Source organism: Fopius arisanus, unplaced genomic scaffold, assembly GCF_000806365.1.
Source record: "Fopius arisanus strain USDA-PBARC FA_bdor unplaced genomic scaffold, ASM80636v1 scaffold00093, whole genome shotgun sequence".
Classification (NCBI taxonomy): domain Eukaryota; kingdom Metazoa; phylum Arthropoda; class Insecta; order Hymenoptera; family Braconidae; genus Fopius; species Fopius arisanus.
The window spans coordinates 198,061-223,868 of NW_011887832.1; the positions used below are offsets into that span (position 1 = coordinate 198,061).

Consider the following 25,808-nt stretch of genomic DNA (forward strand, 5'->3'; position numbering starts at 1 on the left):
TTGCCCAACGGTGGCGAAAAAGGAGTAACTTAAACCTAACTTAACCTAGGAAAAATAAGCTGTATTAATTAGGGGGCAGGGGGGGGGCGCAAAATTCTGCCTCGTCACAACCTCTAGGGTGTAAAGTATTTTCTGACGAAATGTGAGTGTAATCACATGAGTTAGAAAATACTGTATTTCTGTGAGGCACACGATATTTTATTCTCGTAGTGACTGGAAACTGCGATCTAACCGGGCGAAGCAAGGTTAGAATTGTACCTTCCCGTCCCGTTAAGATTTACGGAACTAAGTACCGTAATTTGCCTGGGCTATAGAAATTCACACATTTTTCTGTTCCTGTGTGTGTGAATATGAAATGCATTGAAAGTTTCATGCAATTCCGGGATAGTTAAATTACCATAGAATATCGTACGCATTGAAATATCGTATAAGATCATTTTCCGGCCTGTAAGAGGTATGTTCTTACCCAGGCAGGAATGCCAAGCTCGAACCACCGGTCCAAGCTTGGCTCAACCTAGACTTGCCTAGGCTTTGGTAACCAAGCTTGGGCCATATTTCAGCCAATGGTTAAGCCAGGCTTCAACCAATGTTGAAAATCGAGTTTGGGTTACCAGGCGCGGGCCAGAAATGGGCCAAGACTGGCCACCAATAGTTGGTCAGCGAGGGATGGCAAGCCTTCGCCCCAGCTTGGTGGGCAATGAGTAGCTGAGATTGACAGATGTTCATGGGACGACAATTACTGGTCCACGCTCGGTTTGCCCTTTTTCGACCAAACATCGGGTAGGACGATCTTTATCCACCATTGGACTGACCATAGAAGCCAAAGCTGAAGGCCCACCATTGGTCCAAAAGTGACTCAACGACTGGCTGGAGGGTGGTCCACGCTCGTCTGCCAATGCTCAGTAAATCAGGGGAAAGGGGGCGTGAAGAGAAAAATTCCAAGGGCGGGAGGAGGGGGGGCGACGGATGAATAATAACAATTGCAAGAATAATGATTAATAATAACGGTAATGAAAATAATGTCAGTAATTATAGCTAAGATTCAGTTCGCTACAGTAACTAAACATTGTTATTTTTGGTTCATTGCCGATACGTTGACTGGGGGCGGGGGGGTATGTGAATTAATAAAATACCGAGATAATCGGTAACTAGTGAGATCGAACTTAATAGGGATTATATTTTGAAACTTTCTGGAGTCTGTATATCGATGATTTAGGTAGGTTAGTAATAACAGCGCATTAGACTCCCCAGTCTCGGTTGAGCGCCGGCTGGTGTCACACGTTTTATCGAACGACCACCTGCCTTCTTAACCGCAAAATCTAATCAAGTCTTCTAAAGTCGAACAAATGAATTTTCATTTGCTCTCCTTGTGGACACCTTGACACCCAAGGGTGCCATCAAATGCCGCCCTAAACCTTCTGAATTTCTCAAAAAGAAAAGCAACCATGAGTCCTCCTAAATCTACACCCAAAAAGAGTAAGCTCATCAAAAATGCTGAACCTTTGCCACGTGGGCCAGTCGACCCTGAAAGCAGCCAAAACCTTCCTAAACCACCTGGTGACATCCCTCCGATATTCATTCGAAATGAAAACGTAGAAGTTAGAGAGCTGATAAAAATGCGGGAATCGCATTTGACGAACAAGAACTTCAAAATCAAATTCCAAGGTAACCAATCGGTCATTCTACTAAAATCAAAAGCTGATCACGACCAAATTACTGACGCTTTCACCAAAGCCTCCTTCAAATTTTATACCTTCGGTTTCAAACAAGATCGATCCAAAAAATTCATTTTGAAAGAACTCCCGGCCTCTTTCACTGATGAAGAAGTTAAATCAGACCTCGTCAAAAGCAACATCAAGGTTATGTCAGTAAAACAATTCATCAAGAAAAACAAACAAAATGGCTCCACTTCAAAACTGCCCATTTTCTCAATCATTGTGAGTCCTGACACCTCCCTCAAAGACATCATGGATGTAAAAACAATCATGTATCACACCTTCTCCATTGAGAAATTTAAATCGGACGGACAACCACTTCAATACTGCAAATGTCAGGCATTTGGACATGCCAGCTCACACTGCAATATTACTCCCAGATGTGTAAAATGCAATGGTGAACACGATGCAAGAGCTTGCCAAACTGACACACTGGTCTGCACAAATTGTGGAAACTCCCACGTCGCCAGCTTCAGAAGCTGCCCTGCTAGAGCCTCATATACAACCAAGATCAAAAGAAGAAGTGAGCCTAAACCCGCTCTGATCACGAGCAACATCCAGCCCCAAAACCCCACTCAAACAACCCTGAAGACTTACGCCAACGTAACCAGCTCCAGAAAAAAATGTGCTTCAACCCTATCAATAATACCTGCGAGGACAAATCCTCAAGACCTCGAGTATTCTGTCTACGGGACGCCTGCATCCGAATACTCCGATACCACCGAAGGATCTTACGTCCACTCCAGAATACGAAAACCAATCCTTCGCCGCTCGGACCTTCATCTCCCCGAACCAGACGACTTCTCGATGAATCTCGACACCGCCAGACGATGCATAATCGACGCCAAAATTATTGTTAGTGAGTTATTCAATCTCAACATTTTCCAAACAATCGAAAAACTTAAAGAGATGATCAACCTAGTAAAATCAGCCAAATCACCTATCGGTAGATTAACAGTTATCACCACATATTTTGATATACTTTCTGATAATCCACAATGACTCATGCAAACAATATTAATTTACTTGCCGTAAATATAAACTCAATTAGAAATAAAGTTGAAGAACTAACGAAAATTATCCAGGATAACTACGTTAAAATTGTCCTCCTTTCGGAAACCAACTTGAACAATAGAATTAAAAAAATATCAATTACAGATTTCATCACAGTAATAGAGGACTGAGTTCACAAAGCTGAGGGAGGGGTAGCTATTGCTATCCATAACTCCATCAAATTCAACATCCTACCTCACAATATTCAATCACAAACGGAATATGTTGGAGTCGAGATTCTCATTAACAACAAATCCACTCACATTTATTCTATTTATAATCCTCCAGATGTTTTAATTGACATTGAGCTACTTGAATCCCTCCTACACTCCAACAACTCCACAATACTCGCTGGAGATCTCAATGCAAAGGACCACGTCTGGAACGCCTCCAAGCCAAACGCCGAACCTAGGCAAAGTACTGGAGAAAATTATTCTGAAGAGAATCAATACAGTCGTTGTGGAAAAAAATTTAATTCCACCAGAACAATTTGGTTTCAGAGCAAACCATTCTACGTACCATCAACTGGCCTGTCTTACCGATGTTATTAAAGTCGCGAAAGATAAAAACAAAACACCGCGGTCCTCCTTCTTAACAGCGAAAAAACGTTTGACTCGGTCTGGCCTTGCGCGATCGTCTACAAACTTCTCGAGCTGGATCTTCCAATTTATCTCGTCAAAACCATTTTCTCCCATCTAGAAGACAGATATATTCAGGTTAAAGTAAACACTGATTTTTCTAGCCCTCATAAGATTGCTGCAGGAGTCCCCCAGGGCTCTATCCTCTCTCCTACACTTTTTAATATTTATATAGCATCTGTATTCAAAACGATCCCGCCAAATGTCAACATCGCAGCATTTGCTGATGACTTAGCGTTGTTCTCAACTAGTCCATCTCTCAACAAAGCGGTGGCTCGCCTGGAAAACGCAGCCACTCTAGTCATTAAAGAACTCAACAAGTGGAAGATAAATGTTGATGAATCCAAAACGGAAGTTATCTTATTTACGGCAAACAATACCACCAGGACACAAATTAAAATTAAGGGGAAGCTCGTCACTCTTTCAAACAATGTTAAGGTTGTTGTCGCGAGAGAGTCAGGCTTAAAATTTACTACGCTCCGGGTTGATCTTCCGCTAAGCGGAGAATACGAGTTAGAATATAAACTTTTGCGGGTGTACAGTTCCACTCGACTCACGCACACAAGAATCAACCATGCATGGATACATGTACACACAGCTAACGCTAAATGGTGTCGAGCATGGCAACCGCGCGCAGCGTGTCTCTGTTTTCATGTCTCTCTCTTTCTCACTCAATATATTTATTTTATTTATGAATCGTCCCTTTGATTCGTCATTGACTATTCCAAATAGATTCGCGCCACTCGAGCAAAAAGCGTTGTTGTCGCGTCGCGCGCAACAAACCCATGCGCTCCGCCCACTGGGAGAAATAATGCTACTTTGAAAATTTATTACTCTACTACGAAACTGACGATCACTTTCTTTTTTCTTCAGTATATTGGTGGTCACTTTTTCTACGTTCTGTGTTAATTTCATCAAAAAATGTCGAGTAGTTTTTTTTTTTTAATAAAAACGGTGAAATGCATTTGAACCCATGCTAATTCAAAAAATCATATCTCAGCTCAGAAACTGACGATTGGTTTTTTGTTGTGCTCATTTTGGAGGGAATTTTAAGAGCTATCTATAGCGAAAATTTAAAAAGAATCTGTCGAAAAACGGGTTTGCACGACAACAACCTTAAGTACTTAGGGATCTGGATTGACAGAAAACTCGTCTGGAGCCACGATATCAATATATTAAATAATAATGCAAAAGCTATATTGGCCAGACTATACTGGCTCTTCAAATCCAGCTCCCTAAGTACCCAACTTAAACTAACTTTATATAAGGCTCTTGTAAGACCTGTGATATCGTACGGTTGCCCGATTTGACATACTGTAGCCCAAACTCACATAAATAAGCTACAAATTAATCAAAGTAAATTCCTTAGGATAATAGGAAATTTCCCTCCTAGAACAAAAATTGAACAGATTCACTCCAATCTGAATATCGATTACATTTCCACTTATATCAGTAAGCTCACCGACAAATTTGAATTCAGTCGTAAAAACCATCCAAACAAAAATCTAAATGACATGAATATTACCCGGCGTTCTAGATGGTCCCATTAGTGTCCTTCTACTGCCCCCCTTACCCTGGCTCCTAGCTCTCCTTCCACCCCTCCCCAAAATTCAATTTCAAACATAACTTGTAGGGTTTTTTACTATTTACAAATTTTTCCCTACCCCTTCCCTGACAATATTCACTGGTAAATATACCTAAACCACTCTGTCAATTCATAATTATACTATTCATTATGTATTCATTAGGTAAAAAACCATTGGCTGGTGGCCTACTCATGTAAATATTTACCATACTATGTACAACATGTATATAACAAAATGATGACAATAAATGTCTTATAAAGTAAAGTAAAGTATTAGACTAGCAGTTAGGGCGCAGGACTAGAGATTTTGGCGTCGGTTCGATCCCCGGTTAGGGTAATATTTTAGGTTAACAAATTAGCGATTCGCGTTGGAAAATAAGTTAGGAGTGAGTAATTAGACAGTACTCAATTGCAGAAATGCTTCAATGAACATTATTTTTTATTTTTTTATCAATTTAAATAAATAAATATGAGGCATGGCTAAGGCCTGGCGACCAAGCTCGGCTCAAGTCTGGTGGCCAAGGAATGCCCGCACGTTATCATCCCAGGGCTCAACCAGGCTTGGGCCAGCCTTGGATGCCAAGCTCGAGCCTTGTCTATTGGCCGCCCATCACCCAAGCTTGGGCCAATTGTTAATTCCTACCTGGGTATCAAGGAACAGATCAGAAGCAGTAGCGGGCAAGTCAGTATCAACCGTCATTAATTAATATAAAAGAAATTATTCTAATAATAAGAACCTGCAATATACTAAAACTTAGATCGCATTACAGGTAGTAATTGGACAGCCCCTAAAATACATGATAACTGGAACTATTTCCAATTTCAGCAATACTAAATAATATATTACTTGGATAAATTCATTAATTTGCGTTAATCTGCCCTCAACAATTCCCTATACCTCCTATTGGTAGAAGACATATGATTGTTACTTCACATGTTATTTATTTTTTTTTAATCTTAGTATGCCATCAATTTAATTGATGGTTAGCTTTCGAATGGACATGAAAATGAAAATTTCTTCATATTTTCTTCGAACGCGAACATCTCTTTAGTTCATCTAAATAGGGTATGCCCTATACAATGTATACCATGTAACGAATATTTTGAAAGGAAGTAAAATCGAATCATTTGAGTCGTTTTTGAGATATTTGAGAAAATAATTTCAGATAAAAACTTGAATATCTCCTGAACAAATCATCCAATCTAGCCCATCTTCAATATCAAAGATTACAGCCATAAGAGAAATCTTTCAGCCAATTTCAAATTGATAAATTGATTTTTTTTATCAGAGAGGGCGTGCAACGCATTTCTTCAGAAAATATGAAAATTGAAATCTCGAAAAGTTTATGAAAGCATATAAATATATTTTCACTCGTCCATATAGAGTACATTGAGACGAACATTTCAATAGAATGAAATGGGCAAACGGTTGAATAGTTTCTGAAATATTTACAAAAAACTTTTTCGAAACAATCGCCGATATTTCAAAAACTATTCAACCGAGCGGGCTGAAATCTAGCACCTATGAAGTCCTTACTATAACCTGTGAACTGACGGAATTTCCAATTTTTGGGAATTAATTCAGCCCTCTATTCTTCGTCCTTTGTAAAAATTGAGCCTCAGCTCACCATCTACACACACATGGCCTTCAGACTTGGTATTTTTACGTTTCGGACCATTCTACGTCATTTCCAGACACAATTAGAGACTCGAAAAATCGAACGATTGCAATGCTTCCATTCGAAAGAAAAAATTAATTGAATCTCGGGAATCGAGCTGAGTATTACTGGAATTGGATTGAAGTATGGAGAACTTCGATGGGGGGTACTTTCGTGAGCAATCGGTAGGCATGAAAATGGTAATGTTTATGCTTAATTAATGGCAAAGTATGCACTCTTCTACGTGATTGCTGCATTAATTGATTGCAAATTATACATTTGAAAGGGTCTTGCTAATAATTCGAAATAATTCTGCCTGGAAATGATTTAGAATCATCTGAAATGTCAAAGTGCGGAGGATCCGATGAATGTCAGAACGAGATGGTCAACTTTTAGGAAAGCCGGAAAATACCCTTTATAGTACATCGATTCCGAAAAATCTGAAATTTCGTGAATCCATAGGTCATCGTACGGAATTGATCTGTACCAAATTTCAGCCCTATCGATGAGGTAATATTCAAGATATCGGTGATCGTTTCGGAACCATTTTTTTTTTACAAATATCTCAGAAACTATCGAACCAATTCAATTTTTTGAATGGTTCTCTCAATGTGCTCTATAATATCTATAGAGTCTATATAGATCAGTCAGAATATTTATTTACTCCTACAAAGTTTTCCAGAAATTTTGATATTTTTCGGAAAAATTTGTTGTACGCCTGTTCTGATTGGCAAAAATCCGCCTATTAACTTAAAATTTGATAAAAAGTGTCCGCTTATGATTACGATGTTTGTATTGAAGATGGGTTGGATCGGATGATCGGTTTAGGAACCATTCAACTTTGCACCTGAAACGATTTTCTTGAATATCTCAACAATAAGTCAACTGATACGCTGTTGTCACGTTTTCTCCTCCCCACTCTATCGACACCACCATGGGAAAATACACGATACCGATTAGTCAACATTCAACAATACTAATTTTCAAAATTATTGACAAAGTGTTTTTTTTTACATTTTTTCCATCTTCAGGGGACCTCAATCTAAAATTTGAAGGTGAAAATCTTGTTGATAATTCATGAAATGCCCGATGTACACATATGAGTTTTCATATTTATTTGATAAATGGATCACGCTCCCTGTTGATATCGAGTAGAATGGAATTGCTTGCTTTTAGTTCGTCTTATAGTGGACTAATTTCATCTATGACTAATCGAAATTGTTGACCGAAATAGAAAATGACCGACAAAAAACAAAGGTATTCCCTGTCGAATAAGATTGCCTCGCTGATGTAACACTCATTTTCGTCAAACCTGAACCACTTTTGTTTGTTATTTTTTCATTTACGGGTGTATTAAATAAAATGTGAAATTTACAAAGAAAGAGGGGCTTCTTTGTACTTGATCACTTTTGACTTAAATAGTGTAATCAGAGCAATCCTGAGCATCAATAAACAATGATTACTTCTTCTATTTTCAGCTTACCCTGTTATTCCGTACAACACACATTGTATGCTAAAGATTTAATCGTCAGTTATCAACAAGATTAACTTACAACAACAAAACCAAGCGTACACGTAAGTGCAACAGTGGAAGGTAATTTTTTTTTGTCAAAAACCAGTTTCCACTCTGCAACGGATCGGAAAATTTGTAATTGCTAAAGCTGTTAGAAAAACTACCTAATAGTCCAGATTGCGCCATCTAAAACTCGATCGAAATCTCAATTAGGAGACATTTGAGGAAGTTTGTTGCAAGAACGAATTTCTTTAACTAGTTGAATGCTGGGTACCCACCCATACTCCACTTTTTAGCTGCCAATTCACGTTATGGCGACATAAAAAAATGTCCTCTCCTAAACAGCAAGACCTTTCTCCGCGAAGACATTCAACGAGGAGAAATATGGAACAGTCGGGGTATGTTTAGAAATTCGCAACAGGCTGCACGGATAATTACGCACTTATGGAATAGCTATAAAAACCAACGGAATCCGGTCACTGACATTATTCAAGCATCGTAAAACTTTTTATTCCCGAATGTTGCCATACATAAATGCAAAATGCAAATACAATGTAGGAAAGTTGCATTTTTACTCGTAAATTATTATTTTTTGACGAGATTCACCATTAAATTTTTTTTCGCTGTTTTATGACTAATAATTCACTGCCATCATAATGAGTTTCTATACTGCCAAGAGAAGCTGGAATGAAAACCAATAGAGAAAGGTTTAGAAGATATGTATTAAGGAATCGTGATGGGTATGAGATCGTCAAAAGAATGAAGGAGTCGTAAATGCAATATGAAAAATGGGTAAATTTAAGCCACTTAGAGTTTCACACTTATATGTTGTGAAAACATAACTGCTCCTCGACAGTTAAACGTCTTTCCATCGCATTTCATAATTTCTAACATGTGCAAATATCGCCATAAGTGTGAAATTCGTCGCGCTCACGGTTTCTTGAAAATGCACTAATGTACTCAATTGTGCGCTTCCATCAACAGACAGAGTAGGCTTACGTCAGCAGTATCTGGAATCCATCGGTAGAAAAGTTCTTATTTATATATGGGTAAGTCACATTCAGTGAGGTGAATGGGTTTAGCAGAGCTATAGTTACATGCTTAAATATATTATGCCTGAATATTATAATATATTATAATATTTATTACAAATTGTTTGATGCAGTTGAGTGTATAAACCTCAAATTAATGAAGATAGTCATAACGGGAAGCTATAATTTTGTTTTCCCTTTGCTTGCATTGTATTGGCCGAATCAGTGATCACCAATTTTGGGTGTCATAATAACAAATTTCAGTCTCATCGGTTCAAAAATAATTTTTTGACGATTTCACTATACATAGGATGCCCATAACTGATGGTTTTTTGCCGACATATAGAAGATAAGTTTTTATATCTACCCAATTCGAATTGAAAATTGACGAATCCCTGAAGAGATAGACTAGACAAAAAATAAACTCATGTTAATTTATCTATGGCCTATCATTTTGGGTGGGTTTAACACGTTTTGAATAGGTGGATTATTTTTTCCTTGTCTATTTCTTCTACCTAATAAAATCAGCAGCCCAATAATTAAATACATTATTCCTCAAACAACAATGTAAAATTAGTGGTAAGGTAGAAGGCAAGAATGTAATGGAAAGAATGCAGAACTTCACAAAAAAGCACAGGAAGCGGTATGATAAATGAAACCTTCGCCGGTCGGTGACGATCCTGGGTTGCACACTGTATGCTAGTTAATGCTAATTATGGAGAGAGGGTGGATCTTGGATGAAGCTCACGAGTTTGAGCTCACGGAAACTTAAACCAGGCAGAACAAGGGAAATATAGTCTTAAAAATTGTTCTAATTGGTATTTATTTCAACTACCTAAACAGAGATGAGGAATGTAAATTATTTATAGGGACTGGCTCATCGACCCACAAGACCACAGGCTCTTGCATTTTTCATGGCGAAAACTTAATTTCGAATGACGCCTAATTGTCCTCAACTATAACCGGTGGATTTTGCATACAAGTATTATCAATCAGCGATAATCCGAGAAATGTTCACTTATAATACCACACGAACTTTAAAATTCTCAGGCATTTCTCAATAGCATTGTTACAAACAAATGAAGGAGTCATGTTTTTCCCGATAAACTTGATGACTTGATTTGTTTGCAGGAACCTTGACGAAAATGCCCGATAATTTTGCAGTTTGTGTGTGATTAGAGGGATTATTCCCCACAATCAAATCTCGATGGATAGGAGCATGAAATTTGACATCGCGTGGTGGATATTACAGCCATCATTTTCGGAAAGACCACGGCTGCTGATAAGCAATAAATGAACTGTTTTTTCATAGAGTTTCAATATGAAACAATTGAAACAAACAGAAGGCTGGGAGTATCAGAAAGCGAGGATGTGGCAATGAGCAAGTCTTTGACTGAATTTTTAAAATCTTTTATCTCCATCACTGACTTGATAGTATGCTTCCGGACAGCTAGAGAAAGTGCTTATATCTTTGTATGATTTCTCTTATTTCATGATGATTCTCGAAAATTTCCTGTGATCAGGTATGGGAATTGGAATTGATTGAGATAAAGGTTATGGAAACGAATTTTTTTTTGAGAGAAGAAAAAATTCTTGTTTTTATAATAGTAAAGAAAAAACCTTTAATAGAAATGCTGTTAAAAAAATCTGTAAAATTTTTAATTCGTTAGGTTTTCGCTCCCGAAACGGAAGCATTGCAATCGTGCAGAAATAAGTTTTTGTTTTTTTGTGTTATATTACTCCATTATGGTCCAAAAAGTTAAAAAATGTTATTTTTAGATCCTGTCCGTACGTATGCATGCATGTGCGTATGTATATAACAAACGGTTTTTTTCATTTTTTTTAAACTTTTTTGAAATGTGCGCGACTTGATGCATACCATCAAATAACTTTTTTTTTTCAAATGTAGTCACTGTCGAGCTCTATCCATCGACATTAATTCGAATTCGTTTCGATTGGTATAATTTTTGTTTTTCAATTTTTCAATTTTTTTTTTTTTAATTTCGGATTTTATCAATCATTGAAAAAATATTGGTTTGAATCAAATCCTGGATGGCTTGAAAAATTCATTCAAGTGTCTTTTGAACCGAGTTCGAAGATGAAAGTGATAGCGACAATAGTTGTTAATTTTTTGCTTCCGAATGGAAGCTTTTTGCTTCGAATGGAAGCTTTGTAATCGACCAAATTTAAAATTCCCATTTTTTGTTATATTTCCACTTAATATGACCCAATGATTTCGAAAATGCAGTCGACCGTGTCCGAATGTATGTATGTATGTGTGTGTGTATGTGCTATTTTTATTTCATTGATTTTCTTTGATTGCTTACCTGTATCTCTCATCAGTTGCATCTTTTTCTATCCGAATGTAGGTCTCATTGGGTTCTATCTATCGCCGTCACTAGAAATTGATTTCACCCATCCGTTTTTATAATTTTTACATTTTTCGAAAATTCGTTTTTTTTTACGATAGCTCAAAAAAAAATCATCTGAATTAATTGAATCACGGCTTAAAAAATGTGTCCTGATGTGCTCTTAACCGAGTTCGAAGATGAAGGTGACAGCAATAAGAATTTTTTTAATCTCTGTGAAGATACATTTTTTTTTTAATATTTCGATGATTTCTTCGCCTATCAGTCAGGTGATACATACAATGGTGCTTGAAAAAGTTGATTTAAGTTTATCATTTCAGAGCGATAAAAAATTGAACATTTAAAAAAAAACAAAAGCAAAAGAACATTTCGAATGAGGGTTTGAAAAGTATACTTCTCACTTAGTCATCCTTATAGGAGAAAAATCTGATGATTACCTTCTTGTCTCTTGTTGAAATAGATTCCAGAGACATGAATTCGCTGCTCTAAGTTAGTTATTTTGGATTAATTCTGAATTTATTATAGCCGAGTGTATCGGTAAGAAATTCATTTCTTGTATTGAAGAGCACATGGATTTAAAGATAAGTGGGGTTATTAAATTAATAATTAGATGCAGCATTGATACAACAAACTGTCAAGATTAGCAGAAAAAGAAAACTAACATCATAAAAAAGAAATACTAATTTCAGAGGAGAGGTGTGAAGGAACGAAAAGAATGGATACCGATGGAATGCAAATGGTAAATTAGGAGTTTTAGCTATTCGTCACACTACTCCCTTCACTGAAAAACAGATTGCCGTCTCGACAATCAAATAAACTTGTATTATGACCAACTGAAGTATCAGTTTTAAGGAAAAATTGATACCCAGGTGGGGATGAACCATTGGTCCCAAGCTCGGACCAAGACTAACCTAGCTTGGCTCAAGCTTGGAATTCAAGATTGTACCAACCTTGGTTATTCCTTGCTATATAACGCTAGTTCAAGCTTGGACGTCGAGCTCGATCCAAGGTTGAGCCAACATGCTAAAATGAAGTTAGTCCAGGCCTGGGCCGAACTTGGACCAACCTTGATTCAAACTTGAGCGTAAAATCCAAGCCGAGCCTGGGATCCAATCCTTAACCAATCCTTCAACTTATCTAGCAATTATTGATTAAAATAGAGGCAAAAATGAAATAATTAGTTTTTTATCGTGGATGCAAGTCAATTTTGTCTCTATTTATCCTTCCCTGATAAATTGGTCTTTGAAAAAACCTAATTGTTTGACTTAAAAATTGACCGCCGCAACCGAGATTCGAACGCATGACCCTAACATTATGAAACCTATGCCTTACCGCTGAGCTAACACTTTAATTTATAAGACTTTTATTGTCATCATTTTGTTACATACAGGTTGTACATAGTATGGTAAATATTTGCATGACTAGGCCACCAGCCAATGGCTTTTTACCTATTGAATACATAATGAATAGTATAATTATTAATTGCGGGAATGGTTGAGGTATGTTTACCAGTGAATATTGTCAGGGGATGGGTAGGGAAAATTTGTAAATAGTGAAAAACCCTACAAGCTATGTTTGAAAATGGATTTGGTGAGGGGGGGGGGGGAGAAGGAGGTGGAAGGAGAGCTGCGAGCCAGGGCAAGGGGGGGCAGTAGAAGGACACTAATGGGACCATCTAGAACGCCGGTTAATATTTATGTCATTTAGATTTTTGTTTGGATGGTTTTTAAGACTGAGTTCAAAATTGTCGGTGAGCTTACTAATATAAGTGGAGATGTAATCGATATTCAGATTGGAGTTAATCTGTTCAATTTTTGTTCTAGGAGAGAAATTTCCTATTATCCTAAGGAATTTATTTCGATTAATTTGTCGCTTATTTATGTGAGATTGGGCTGCAGTATGCCAAATCAGGCAACCGTACGATATCACAGGTGTTACAAGAGCCTTATATAATGTTAACTTAAGTTGGGTACTTAGGGAGCTGGACTTGAAGAGCCAGTATAGTCTGGCCAATATAGCTTTTGCTTTATTATTTAATATATTGATATTGTGGTTCCAGAGGAGTTTCCTGTCAATCCAGATCCCTAAGTATTTAACATTCTTCGAAGGAGCGACGAGCTTCCCTTTACTTTTAACTTGTGTCCTGCTGGTATTGTTTGACGTAAATAAGATAACTTCCGTTTTGGATTCGTTAACATTTGTCTTCCACTTATTGAGTTCCTTAATGACTAGAGTGGCTGCGTTTTCCAGGCGAGCCACCGCTTTGTTGTGAGATGGGCTAGTTGAGAACAACGCTAAGTCATCAGCAAATCCTGCGATGTTGACATTTGGCGGGATCGTTTTGAATACAGATGCTATATAAATATTAAAAAGTGTAGGAGAGAGGATAGAGCCCTGGGGGACGCCTGCAGCAATCTTATGAGGGCTAGAAAAATCAGTGTTTATTTTAACCTGAATATATCTGTCTTCTAGATATGAGAAAATGGTTTTGACGAGGTAAATTGGAAAATCCAGCTCGAGAAGTTTGTAGACGATTCCGCAAGGCCAGACCGAGTCAAACATTTTTTCGCTGTCAAGAAGAAGGACCGCGGTGTTTTCTTTTTTATCTTTCGCGACTTTAATAACATCGGTAATACGAGCCAGTTGATGGTACGTAGAATGGTTTGCTCTGAAACCAAATTGTTCTGGCGGAATTAAATTTTTTTCCAAAACGACTGTATTGATTCTCTTCAGAATAATTTTCTCCAATACTTTGCCTAGGTTCGGTAGGAGGCTTTCTGGTCTGTAACTTATTGGTAGGAAAGGAGATTTACCGGGTTTCAGGATTGGAATCACTGCAGCTCGCTTCCACTCACCGGGGAAATCATGTAGCCGTAAATACGGGTTGAATATTTTAGTGAGAAAAACTATAGTTTTACGGGGGATCTCCTTGATCACCACGTTAGGAATCTTATCAATGCCTGGAGCAGATTTTTTTTTTAATTTTTAATTATTGAACTAACTTCCTTGGGGTTTGTAAATCCTACCATGGGGAGATCTTGAATATTATTTTTGCAGGTTTTTGTAACTTGGGAGATAACTTGTTGGTCGAAAGAAGTGTTACCCCGGTTTGCAGCGTCTTCGTGGATTTTTGCGTACTGCGCGCATAATACGTCAGCTTTTGCAATTTGATCAGTAATTATGGAGTTATTAACATTGAAGTTAGGGAATGTAAACTTTGGAGAGTTATTGAAGTTTTTGGCGATCCTCCAGATGGAGTGATCGCGAGGATTTATGTTTTGAAGTTTTGTATCCCAGTTTTTCCGTCTCCACTTGTTAATTTTTTCTTGCACATCTTTCGTTAGCCTGTTGAGCCAGGATTTGAGTAGAGGGCTTCTGTTTTTTTGCCATCGGTTTCTCATTTCGTTTTTTTGTGTGATCAGTGATAGAATATCTCCTGGAAGTTTAACTGAGAAGAATGAAGGATGACTTACTGGTGATTTGACGCATAGGCTTTTACTATTAGATTGGAAATTTTAGAAATATCAGTATCTATTTGGTCCGGAGAGTCGCAGGTTGGATTTGCTGAGTCGAGTGACTCGTTTAGATCCTCCCTGAATCCTTTCCAGTTCGCTTTCTTAAAATTGAATCTTTTAATTTGATTGATTAGTTTAGGATTCCCATACAGAGAAAAGGACAGCGGCAAGTGGTCCGAGGGTGACTCGTGTAGCACACGAAAGTTGTGTACGAGGAAGTTATTATTGGTGATGAGAAGGTCGATGGTGCTAGGGTTTTTGCCACTACCGGGATAGTGAGTAGGTTCCCCAGGAGCATGGAGAAAGAAATTTCTGGTGGTGGTAAAATCGCTAATGGCCTTACCAGAACCGTTTGACTTGGAGGCGTTCCAGGTGTCGTCCTTTGCATTGAGATCTCCAGCGAGTATTGTGGAGTTGTTGGAGCGTAGGAGGGCTTTAAGTAGCTCGATGTTAATTAAAACATCTGGAGGATTATAAATAGAATAAATGTGAGTGGATTTGTTGTTAATGGGAATCTCGACTCCAACATATTCGGTTTTTGATTGAATATTGTGAGGTAGAATGTTGAATTTGATGGAGTTATGGATAGCAATAGCTACCCCTGCCCCAGCTTTGTGGACTCTGTCCTCTCTTACTGTGATGAAATCTGTAATTGATATCTTTTTAATTCTATTGTTTGAGTTGGTTTCCGACAGGAGGACAATTTTAACGTAGTTATCCTGGATAATTTTCGTTAGTTCTTCAACTTTATTTCTAATTGAGTTTATATTCACGGCAAGTAAATTGATATTGTTTGCATGACTCATTGTGGATTATCAGAAAGTATATCAGAATATGTGGAGATAATTGTTAATCTATCAATGGGTGATTTGGCTGATTCTAATAAGTTGATAATCTCTTTAATTTTTTCGATTGTTTGGAAAATGTTGAGATTAAATATCTCACCAATAATAATTTTGGCGTCGATGATGCATCGTCTGGCGGTGTCGAGATTCATCGAGAAGTCGTCTGGTTCGGGGAGGTGAGGGTCCGAGCGGCGAAGGATTGGTTTTCGTATTCTGGAGTGGACGTAGGATCCTTCGGTAGTGTCAGAGTATTCGGATGCAGGCGTCCCGTAAACAGAATACTCGAGGTCTTGAGGAATTGTCCTACCAGGTATTATTCATGGGGTTGAAGCAGATTTTTTTCTGGATCTGGTTACGTTGGCGTAAGACTTCAAGGTTGTTTGAGTGCCGTTTTGGGGCTGGATGTTGCTCGGGATCAGAACGGGTTTAGGCTTCACTTTTTCTTTTGAGCTTGGATGTATATGAGGCTCTAGCAGGGCAGCTTCTGAAGCTGGCGACGTGGGAGTTTCCACAATTTGGGCAGACCAGTGTGTCGATTTGGCAAGCTCTTGCATCGTGTTCGCCACTGCATTTTACACATCTGGGAGTAAGATTGCAGTGTCAACTGGCATGTCCAAATGCCTGACATTTGAAGCATTGGAGTGGTTGCCCGTCCGATTTAAATTTCTCAGTGGAGAAGGTGTGATAAATAATTGTTTTCACATCCATGATGTCTTTGAGGGAGGTGTCAGGGCTCACAATGATTGAGAAACTGGGCAGTTCTGAAGTGGAGCCATTTTCTTTGTTTTCCTTGATAAATTGTTTTACTGACATAACCTTGATGTTGCTTTTGACGAGGTCTGATTTAACTTCTTCTTCAGTGAAAGAGGCCGGGAGTCCTTTCAAAATGAATTTTTTGGATCGATCTTGTTTGAAACCGAAGGTATGTAATTTGAAGGAGGCTTTGATGAAAGCGTCAGTAATTTGATCGTGATCAGCTTTTGAATTGAGAAGAATGGACGATTGGTTATCTGGGAATTTGATTTTAAAGTTCTTGTTCGTCAAATGCGATTCCAGCATTTTTATCAGTTCTCTAACTTCTACGTTTTCATTATGAATGAATATCGGAGGGATGTCACCAGGTGGTTTAGGAGGGTTTTGGCTGCTTCCGGGGTCGACTGGGCCACGTGGCAGAGGTTGAGCGTTTTTGATCAGCTTACTCTTTTTGGGTGTAGATTTAGGAGGACTCATGATAGCTTTTCTTTTTGAGAGATTCAGAAGGTTTGGGGCGGCATTTGATGGCACCCTTGGGTGTCGAGGTGTCCGCAAGGAGAACAAATGAAAATTAATTTGTTCGACTTTACAAGACTTGGTTAGATTTTAAGGTTAAGAAGGCAGGTGGTCGTGCGATAAAACGTGTGACACCAGCCGACGCTCAACCGAGACTGACTGAGCTAACACGCACTTATAACTTGTGATTCTTAATTGTGCATATAAACTCTATGTCAACTTTATAGAAATACTGTTGTTGAATAACGTTATATTTATTTACTGTAACTAACATCAGTAACTATTTACTTAATTGACATTATTCATTGACATAAGTTACTTTTTTTCGACCCCACCCCCCTCTCCCCCTCCCCCTTCTTCTACGACTCCTAATCCTTATTACGAACGTACGCAGTAATTTATTCTATCTGTAATTAATTGGTTGCTATTATTATAGCCATTATTATTATTATTATTATTATTATTATTATTATTATTATTTATTTTTTTGTTTATCTATCCCAGGCTTGGATCCAAGCTTGGATCCAAGCTTGGAATGTGGTCGGAATTTCCGAGATACCCAAGCTTCGATTTGCCTATTTTCACCAAGTTTTGTGAAACACTGTATTTGCATAACATCAAGGTTGGTTCAAGCTAGCAATTCCAAGGCTTGGCATGACCTAGATATGATATATTGAATCAAGCTTGGTTCAAGTTAGGAATTCCAAGGCTTGGTATCCTAAGCTGATCCAAGTTTGGACCCATCGTTCAACCTTGGATTTCTCCACCTGGGTATTTGAGTTATCTGAGGCCTATAATCCATATTCTCTTTGAAACCCCAGAGGGAAAATACAAAACAGAATAGCAATAGATTCGAATTAAATTGTCACAATCACGAGTTTCGATGAAGTTGAAGTTTTGTCATGGGGTGCGGCAGGTTCATTACCATAAAATAAATAATTATAATAATGGAACTAAATAAAAAACATGAAGTCCAAGGGAGAAAATAAAACATTCTCCTCTTTTGCCCTGTGATAATTCAACGGTTTGAATACACTGATGGCAAAATCCCAACGCCAAATTGAGCCGAGGTTAGGTTGGAACGAACTGCTGCTAACTTAGTGACTTCAATGTAACCGAAAGATTATAGAAAACGGGAAAATATTGAAATGAGTCCGTTGCCATCGGCGTATACTTGGCCATATTAATCGAAAAAAACGTAAACTTACATCAACGACAAGCTTGAGGGCGATTTATAAGATCTACCTATTCCCAGATTTCATGTAGCTTGTGGCCTTTGTATTTTATGGATTGAATACGATTTGGAGGCAATAGAAGGGGTAGTTGTATCGTGTACACGGTAGCTCTCGGCCTTATTTGTTGGATAGAGGCGAAGATTTTTATCTCGATTGCGACCTCCGCTAATAGCTCACGAAAATTAAGTTCTTAAACGTAAAAAATTACTATTTTATTTTCGGTTATAAAAGTAAACTGTTACGGAAGCACTCAATTTAATAAAATAAAAATGAAAATTTATTTGTGAAAGGAAGAAATTATATGGAAGATAACCATTCGGAAGCAAATTGCTAATTTATTAGCAAATACAACTATATGATATACAGATCAATTCTCCACTTTTTCAATTGTGGCTGAGATAAAAACTCGAAAGCGTTATAAGCTTGGTATTGATTGTTTCAAGTCAATTGCCCAGATTCGATCCTCCATTCACTGTGACAACGTTGACTGCAATGGTTTTCTATTTATTCAGGCCATCCTTAGATTCAAATAATCTGCATCTAAAGTCGGGCTGATAAAATAGTTTAAATTTTTTCATCCCTGTCGCGCTGATGTATGTCGTCACGATCTCTTAATTTTTACTGCGTGTTTGAAAAACTATTTTTTATGATTGTTTGTTGTTATATTCCATCTCTTCTGAGTATTCAGTAGAATATCTATAAACTGTTTTGGTAGAACTATATGAAATCAGCAATTGAAAAAAATCATGTCTCAAATTTTGTCTGCGATTTTTTATCTCCTCTATCATAAGATAAAGCTTCAGTAAAATGTTTAGGAATTAAAAAAACTTCTTAGACTGATTCATAGTTCATTGAAAATTGTACCTTTTATTAACTACAAATAAATTTCATTTCCGTAAATTATGTGAACATGAAAACTTTTTTTCCAACAAAATATGACAATTTTTTTTTAATGTATAACTCGGTCAAAAATTTTTTCCTCCCTAAAACTTTAACTGGAGCATGATCCTATCCTGATACAGAAAGTAAAGAAAAATCCTGTACGATATTCGGAACATGGGTTTTTTTCCATTGTTCATTTAACACAAAATTATCATTTTCAAATCCGTTTCCCATTTATAGCTATTTGTGCTATTTATTCAATTGAAAAAATAGTTTGTTGTTCGAACTAATTGGTCTTTTTCAGGGCCCCAAACAGTAAACGAGCACAATTTAATGAGGCTCAAAAAATATTATCTCTGACGTTTTTTGCTTATAACCCTTGATCTATGTGAAACATTAATGAGAAAAATTTATTCCAACAACTGCTCAAAAGCGGAATCGTGTCGCCGGCAAAATTTAAATGTTTAAAGGTAGTGCCAGGCAACTAACGCGCTAGAGGCTGCGCAGTACAAACCAATTGAACAGTGGGAACCAGAGATTATAGGCATGAAGAATAGAGTAAGGAGGCCGAACAGTAGTGGGAGAATGTTCTAAATGTGCGACACAGAGGGGTGAAGGAATGTAGTTCCTCTAGATAGCGCCGTATAGCGCTGACGTCGCTCGGGTCTCACATGCACATAATAGATGTTTCATGTATTGGTGGCTTTGCTGTGATTTGAAAATTGTATTCACGCAGCGTTATTATTGTTAAATTGGCCGATTAGATGTTTTTTTTATTCACGCTAAAATAGTTGAAAGTTATTGGTGAAAGCAAAGATGAGGAGGGTGTGTACATTTCCTGGATGTAACTCAGGAGCAGCAAATGATAAAAGACACAATAAATCGGGTGGAGTGCGTAATAAAAGTTTATTAAAATTTCCACATCAGGTTTATATTAATATTCATTTTTCCACATGAGCTGCTAGGAATTGCAGTACAGAAGAAGGCGAGTTACTACATAATCTGTCTTATTTTTTCTATTTTCTTTTGAGAAAAAAATAAGAAGAGGTAATCGGTAAAGTTGCTAAAAATACTGAGGTTTTGTGTGAGCTGCATTTTTCTAGAGAGGATATATTAGATAAATATGAGACTATTTTATCAATCGGAACCAAACATATCATCAGTTTATATTAATTGATAAATTATAATTTAAAAAAGAGTCACTTCGTGAATCCTATAAAGTGCGTACACAGGTCCCACCACCTGCTGCTATTTCCCACCCATCATCCTGCAACCGGGCGATTCTAATGCCATCTACAACATTTTACGAGTCTGGTTCGGATCGAATATCGAATGCACAGAGTTCGGCCTCCTTACTCTATTCTTCATGGTGTCGATAATTCGAAGAAATCGTGACGAAAGATGATGGAAAAACAATCGATGGACGGAATGAAAAAAAACAATTCACTTTTGTAAATTCGAAAAATTGTTCAACAAATTGGGGAAAAATTGTCTCGCAAATATATATTCAAACGATTGGGAATCGCTTGAAACATCGAGATTTATGGATCCCTCGGAACTTTTTTTTTTAAACGATAGCTTTTTTGTTAACAAATTCAAAAATGATTAAACAAATTGGAGAAAAATTGTCTCGCAAATGTATACTCAACCGATTGAGAATCGTCTGAAACGTGGCGATTTATTAGCCCCTCGGAACTTTTTTTTTTAAACGATATCTTTTTTGCTAACAAATTCAAACATGATTAAACAAATTCGGGAAAAATTGTCTCGCAAATGTATACTCAAACGATTGAGAATCGTCTGAAACGTGGAGATGGGTCCCTCGGAACTTTTTTTTTTCAACGATATCTTTTTTGTTAACAAATTGAAAAAATTTTAACAAATTCGGGAAAAATTGTCTCGCAAATGTATACTCAAACGATTGAGAATTGTCTGAAACGTAGAGATTTATGGGTCCCTCGGAACTTTTTTTTTTAAACGATAGCTGTTTTGTTAACAAATTCAAAAATGATTCAACAAATTGGGGAAACATTGTCTTGCGAATATATACTCAAACGATTGGGAATCAGCTGAATCGTCGAGATTTAATGGTCCCTGAGAACTTTTTTTTTCCACGGTTCCTTTTTTGTTAACAATTTCAAAAATGATTAAACAAATTGGGGAAAAACGGTCTTGCGAATATATACTCAAACCATTGGGAATTAGCTGAGTCGTCGAGATTTACTGGTCCCTCTGAACCTTTTTTTTATAACGATACCTTTTTTGTTAACGAATTCGACATTACTTTACCAAATCGTTTAGAAATTGTCACACCAGTATATATTTAAACGATTTAGAATCGTAGTAAAAGTGGAGATTAGTTTGTTATTTCATTATTTTTGTTAAAAAATGTCGAATTTGTTTACAAAAGTAAATACGTTGACAGAAAAGTGTTCCCAGGTACCAATAAATCTCCACGTTAAAACGTAAACACGATTCTCAGTCGCTTGCGCCAATTTGTTTAATCATTTTTGAATTTGTTAAGAAGAAAGGAACAGTGGAAAAAATAGGTTCTGAGGGACCAGCAATTCTCGACAATTCAGCTGATTTCCAATCGTTTGAGTGTATATTCGCAAGATAATTTTTCCCAAATTTTTTAAATAATTTTTGAATTTGTTGACAGAAATAGAAAGGTTGAAAAAAAACGTTCCGAGGGACCAGTAAATCTCGACGTTTTAGTTGATTCGCAATCGTTTGAGTATATATTCACGAGACATTTTTAACCCAATTTGTTGAACAAGTTTTCGAATTTACAAAAGTGAATTCATTTTTTTCATTCCGTTCATCGATTGTTTCTCCATCATACCCCCACTCCGCTCGATATGGGATGTATTCGTTCGTTACGATTTCCTCGAATTATCGACACTCTCGCGTTTGCTGGTCTTTCCGAATTATCGACACTCTCGGGCTCGCGTTCTGCCTTATCTATACCCACGCCCTCCGAAAATTACCGACACTCTTGTCCTCGCGACCTGTTTGATTCACAGGTACACCCGCAAAATTAGTTCGGCTAGGTCGGCCAGACAATTTCGCGGGTGAAGCCTCGCCATTGGCGTTAGAAATCTCCCCTATAATCTCTGTGGGAACGTGACGGATTCTCGTCTCGCATCAGAGGGCATGAATCGGGAAAGAACGGCTCCAACTCTCGAGACCGTGGTACTTACGTGGGTGGCTTGCTGCTTGAAACTGAGTCGGGAGTCGACCATGTTTTCCACATTCTGAATGAACGGTTGGGAGCCACCGTGTCGTAACGTGATCGTCTCCAACGTTTTCGTACTCGATATGAGCACTACTTCTACTTTATGCTCCGCTAACATCGACCCAGCTGATTCCATGCACCGACGTATCCTCCCAAAGATCATATCAAATATAGGTCAGATTTCCTCCATTGTATGTGTGTGTGTGTGTGTACACCTCTGACAAAAATCGTTCTTGAACAAACGATGCAATTTGCTCTTTTTCCAATCGCTGTATTTTTATATAACTTGAACCTGATAAGATAATGGAAGCGATCGTCTCAGCATCTCTCCAGCTCCAAAAAACGGTAAAAACCATTCAGGAAAGAACAGATGTCATTCTTTGCGTAGAATGCATTAGGAGCGGAAACGAAAGTGGGAACAAAATCACACGAACCTTCTTGAACGAAATCGAAAAACAAAATTGGAAAAGTTTTCAGTGAAAACGAACGTATTGAGAGTGTTCTTGGCGCACTGGTCGGAGCGAAATAGAACTAATATCAGTAAATTCAGCAACGTTCTACACGGAGAGAAATATTCAGTAAAATTTAACGAAAAAAAAATGTAAAAATTACGTTTCGAAACGTATTCCGCGAGCGAAGTCAAATTGAAGAAAAAGTCCGAGTCACTAAAGAAATTTTACATTTGCGCAACGTAAATTTTTCGATGAGTTCCGTAAAAATGATTCATCCCTTCGCTGATGCATGGGACGGAGGAAATTTTACGCACAGGACCCGTAATTTTTACGAACCCTGAAATTTTTTTTAACCAAAAAAGAAAACCAACAACATACATTTTGCATTTTTAATTTATTAAAGAATTTTTTTGTTAAATTCGGAATTTAGTACGATGTTTCTAGTATATAGTTGCCGTGAACTGATCTAACTAGTTTTGTAATGAATGCTTCCTTCGCATGCTTAGAATGTAAAATTGTCCACGAATATTCCATTCCTCCGAGTTTGTACAATTGAGTAAATTCATCCAAAAAAATACTATGTAATAATTTTGTTATAATTATACATTATCACTGGTCTCATCGATTATAATGGTGTGGACCTGATAAAATAGTAGACCAACCTCATAAGCAATCACAATAATATCGCGCTTCTGAATCTCGTACTCTTCAATTTTTATTTTTTTCACCGTGGGTTTTATTGTTTCAGGTGGTTTATCAAAAAAACTTGAAAGTGATCTTATGTCATGGAAATCATGAGTACAAATCATTTCAATCTCTCTAATCGAATTTTCTTCATACTGTAGTTTTGTAAGGATACATTTGGTGATAAGTTGATAATTAAGCCTTAGTTGACGTTTAATAGCAATGGTTTTACAAACATTGACGAGACTAATCGATGTTCTCGAAATGATTTTTCCTTCTCTGTGTTTTCGTTGACACCTTATGGTGGATATTTTTCCCAAAGTACCATACAGGATCCTGAGGATAATGCACCAAGAAATGATGCTTTGGTTTAAAGCAATGGGGAAGCAATGCGCTAGCAATTGTAAATATTCATCGATTTTGGCTGGTAAAACTTGCCAGCAATCACTGTCAACATCATAGCTGGTAATGATGTCAACAATTTCTTTGAGCGATAATAATAGTTGCCAAACCTTATTTTCTTCTGGTATTTTATGTGCAATTATTAATGGTATATATATATAAGTATCTTACTAACATTAGCAATTCGCTCGCTGACATCATAATTGCTTTGTTTGTAAGGCTCATTGAAGTTATTTCTGGAACATTGTTTATATTACCATAATTGAAGCCTCGTAAACGCTCGTTCAAGTTGTTCAAATCAAAAATTTTTTTCGTTCTAATAAAGTAATTCAATATGAGAGCTAAATCATAGCACAAATACCCTCAAGAATATCATGTGTACTCAAGAGTATCAATGTCTGCATATAAATTTTTTGCGGAATAAATTCTCCACGCCCTTTAATTGACATTCGGCAATTATCCCAGTGAGTGTGGAATTATTTTGTTTCAATTCAGCCTCGTAATTATTTATACTTCATAATTAAACCTGATTTTCGTGCGTAATCCTATGAATGTCATTTTTACGGCACAGACAGAAACGACAAAATCTCCTGTGGTTGAAACTCTGAGTAAAACCCAGTAAGCTATGCTACGCCAAATTATCTCCCATTATAAGAGTTAATCTGAAAAATGTAATGTTTTCCCCTGATCTACATTCGACCTCAGTACCGACTTGCTCGAGGGATTTTAATTTATCCTCCACTACTGATATTAACACTTTGTCATTTACATATTTTCTATCTAAAGTGTTGAAGAGGACGAGTAATAGGACTCTCAAGTTTGGACACGACTTGAGGGGGAGACATGGAATATATGCATACACAGCACAATACTTCGAGATTCCTTTATGGGATCCCAATACGTTATTATTTTCATAATCATCTGAATAAATAATTAACGGTAATACTATTCTATCTGACTGCTCAGTTCTCTCCATAGTTGTCCTGGCACGAAATTACTAATGATACAATTATCAGCTTTCAACATATTTAGGTAATTCAGAGTTTCATCCAAAATTAGTGGTTGTTCAAGAAATTTTTTCAATGATTTACGAACAGCTATGAATTGAGCGATTACAGCAATTCTTTGGAGTTTCCTCAATCCCCTGTGACAGACTCATCATTCCTCTCTCCTAGAACATATGTTTGAGGTGAAATGTAAGTTTCAAGTTTCTCAAAACTGTTAAAACATAAATATTCAGTCTTGAAATCATCGCGGATATTACAACGCTCAGCACATAATTTTTTAATTTTTCTTTTGTATTCATTTTCACGTCATCCACCTCAAGAACTTTTGAAATATCATGTTGCAGTCTCCCTAGTAATTCATTTAATAATATTGAAGTGTCATTAATTATTTCGTTAGAACGTATTCTGGTTATATCGGGATCCCTTTTAAAAAAAAGCATGTAACGTTTTTTGTCAGCTTTTTTTGGCGCATAGCTAAGCTATGCATATTATATATTACATATTGTATTATTCATATAATATATACATATATATATTATATATATATATATGTATGTTTATCGGTCACTTCGGTGACACTGCAATGTTTTTGAGTAAAGTTCAAATCTGGGAACCTAACCTCAAAAACTGAACAGCTCTTGGCATGACCCGGGAGCACCACGTAGAGGTGGCTGTTCAAGGCTCCCAAAAAGTTGACAATTGTGGTTGGTAAAACAC

General features: G+C 37.2%; 1 protein-coding gene across 5 annotated transcripts in view; it reads left to right on the top strand.

The window, feature by feature from the left end:
* The window catches only part of LOC105270713 (acyl-CoA desaturase), a 316,759-nt gene that overhangs the window by 83,031 nt on the left and 207,920 nt on the right, over window positions 1-25,808 (top strand). The window contains exon 2 of one of the 5 annotated variants that reach the window (XM_011311831.1): window positions 8,128-8,243. The exons of 2 other annotated variants lie outside the window; for them this stretch is intronic. The gene's annotated coding sequence lies outside the window, so the exon portion shown is untranslated. Of the gene's footprint in view, window positions 1-8,127; window positions 8,244-9,133; window positions 9,212-25,808 lie in introns of those variants that run through there. 2 more of the 5 variants (XM_011311830.1, XM_011311832.1) reach the window with 2 other exon arrangements.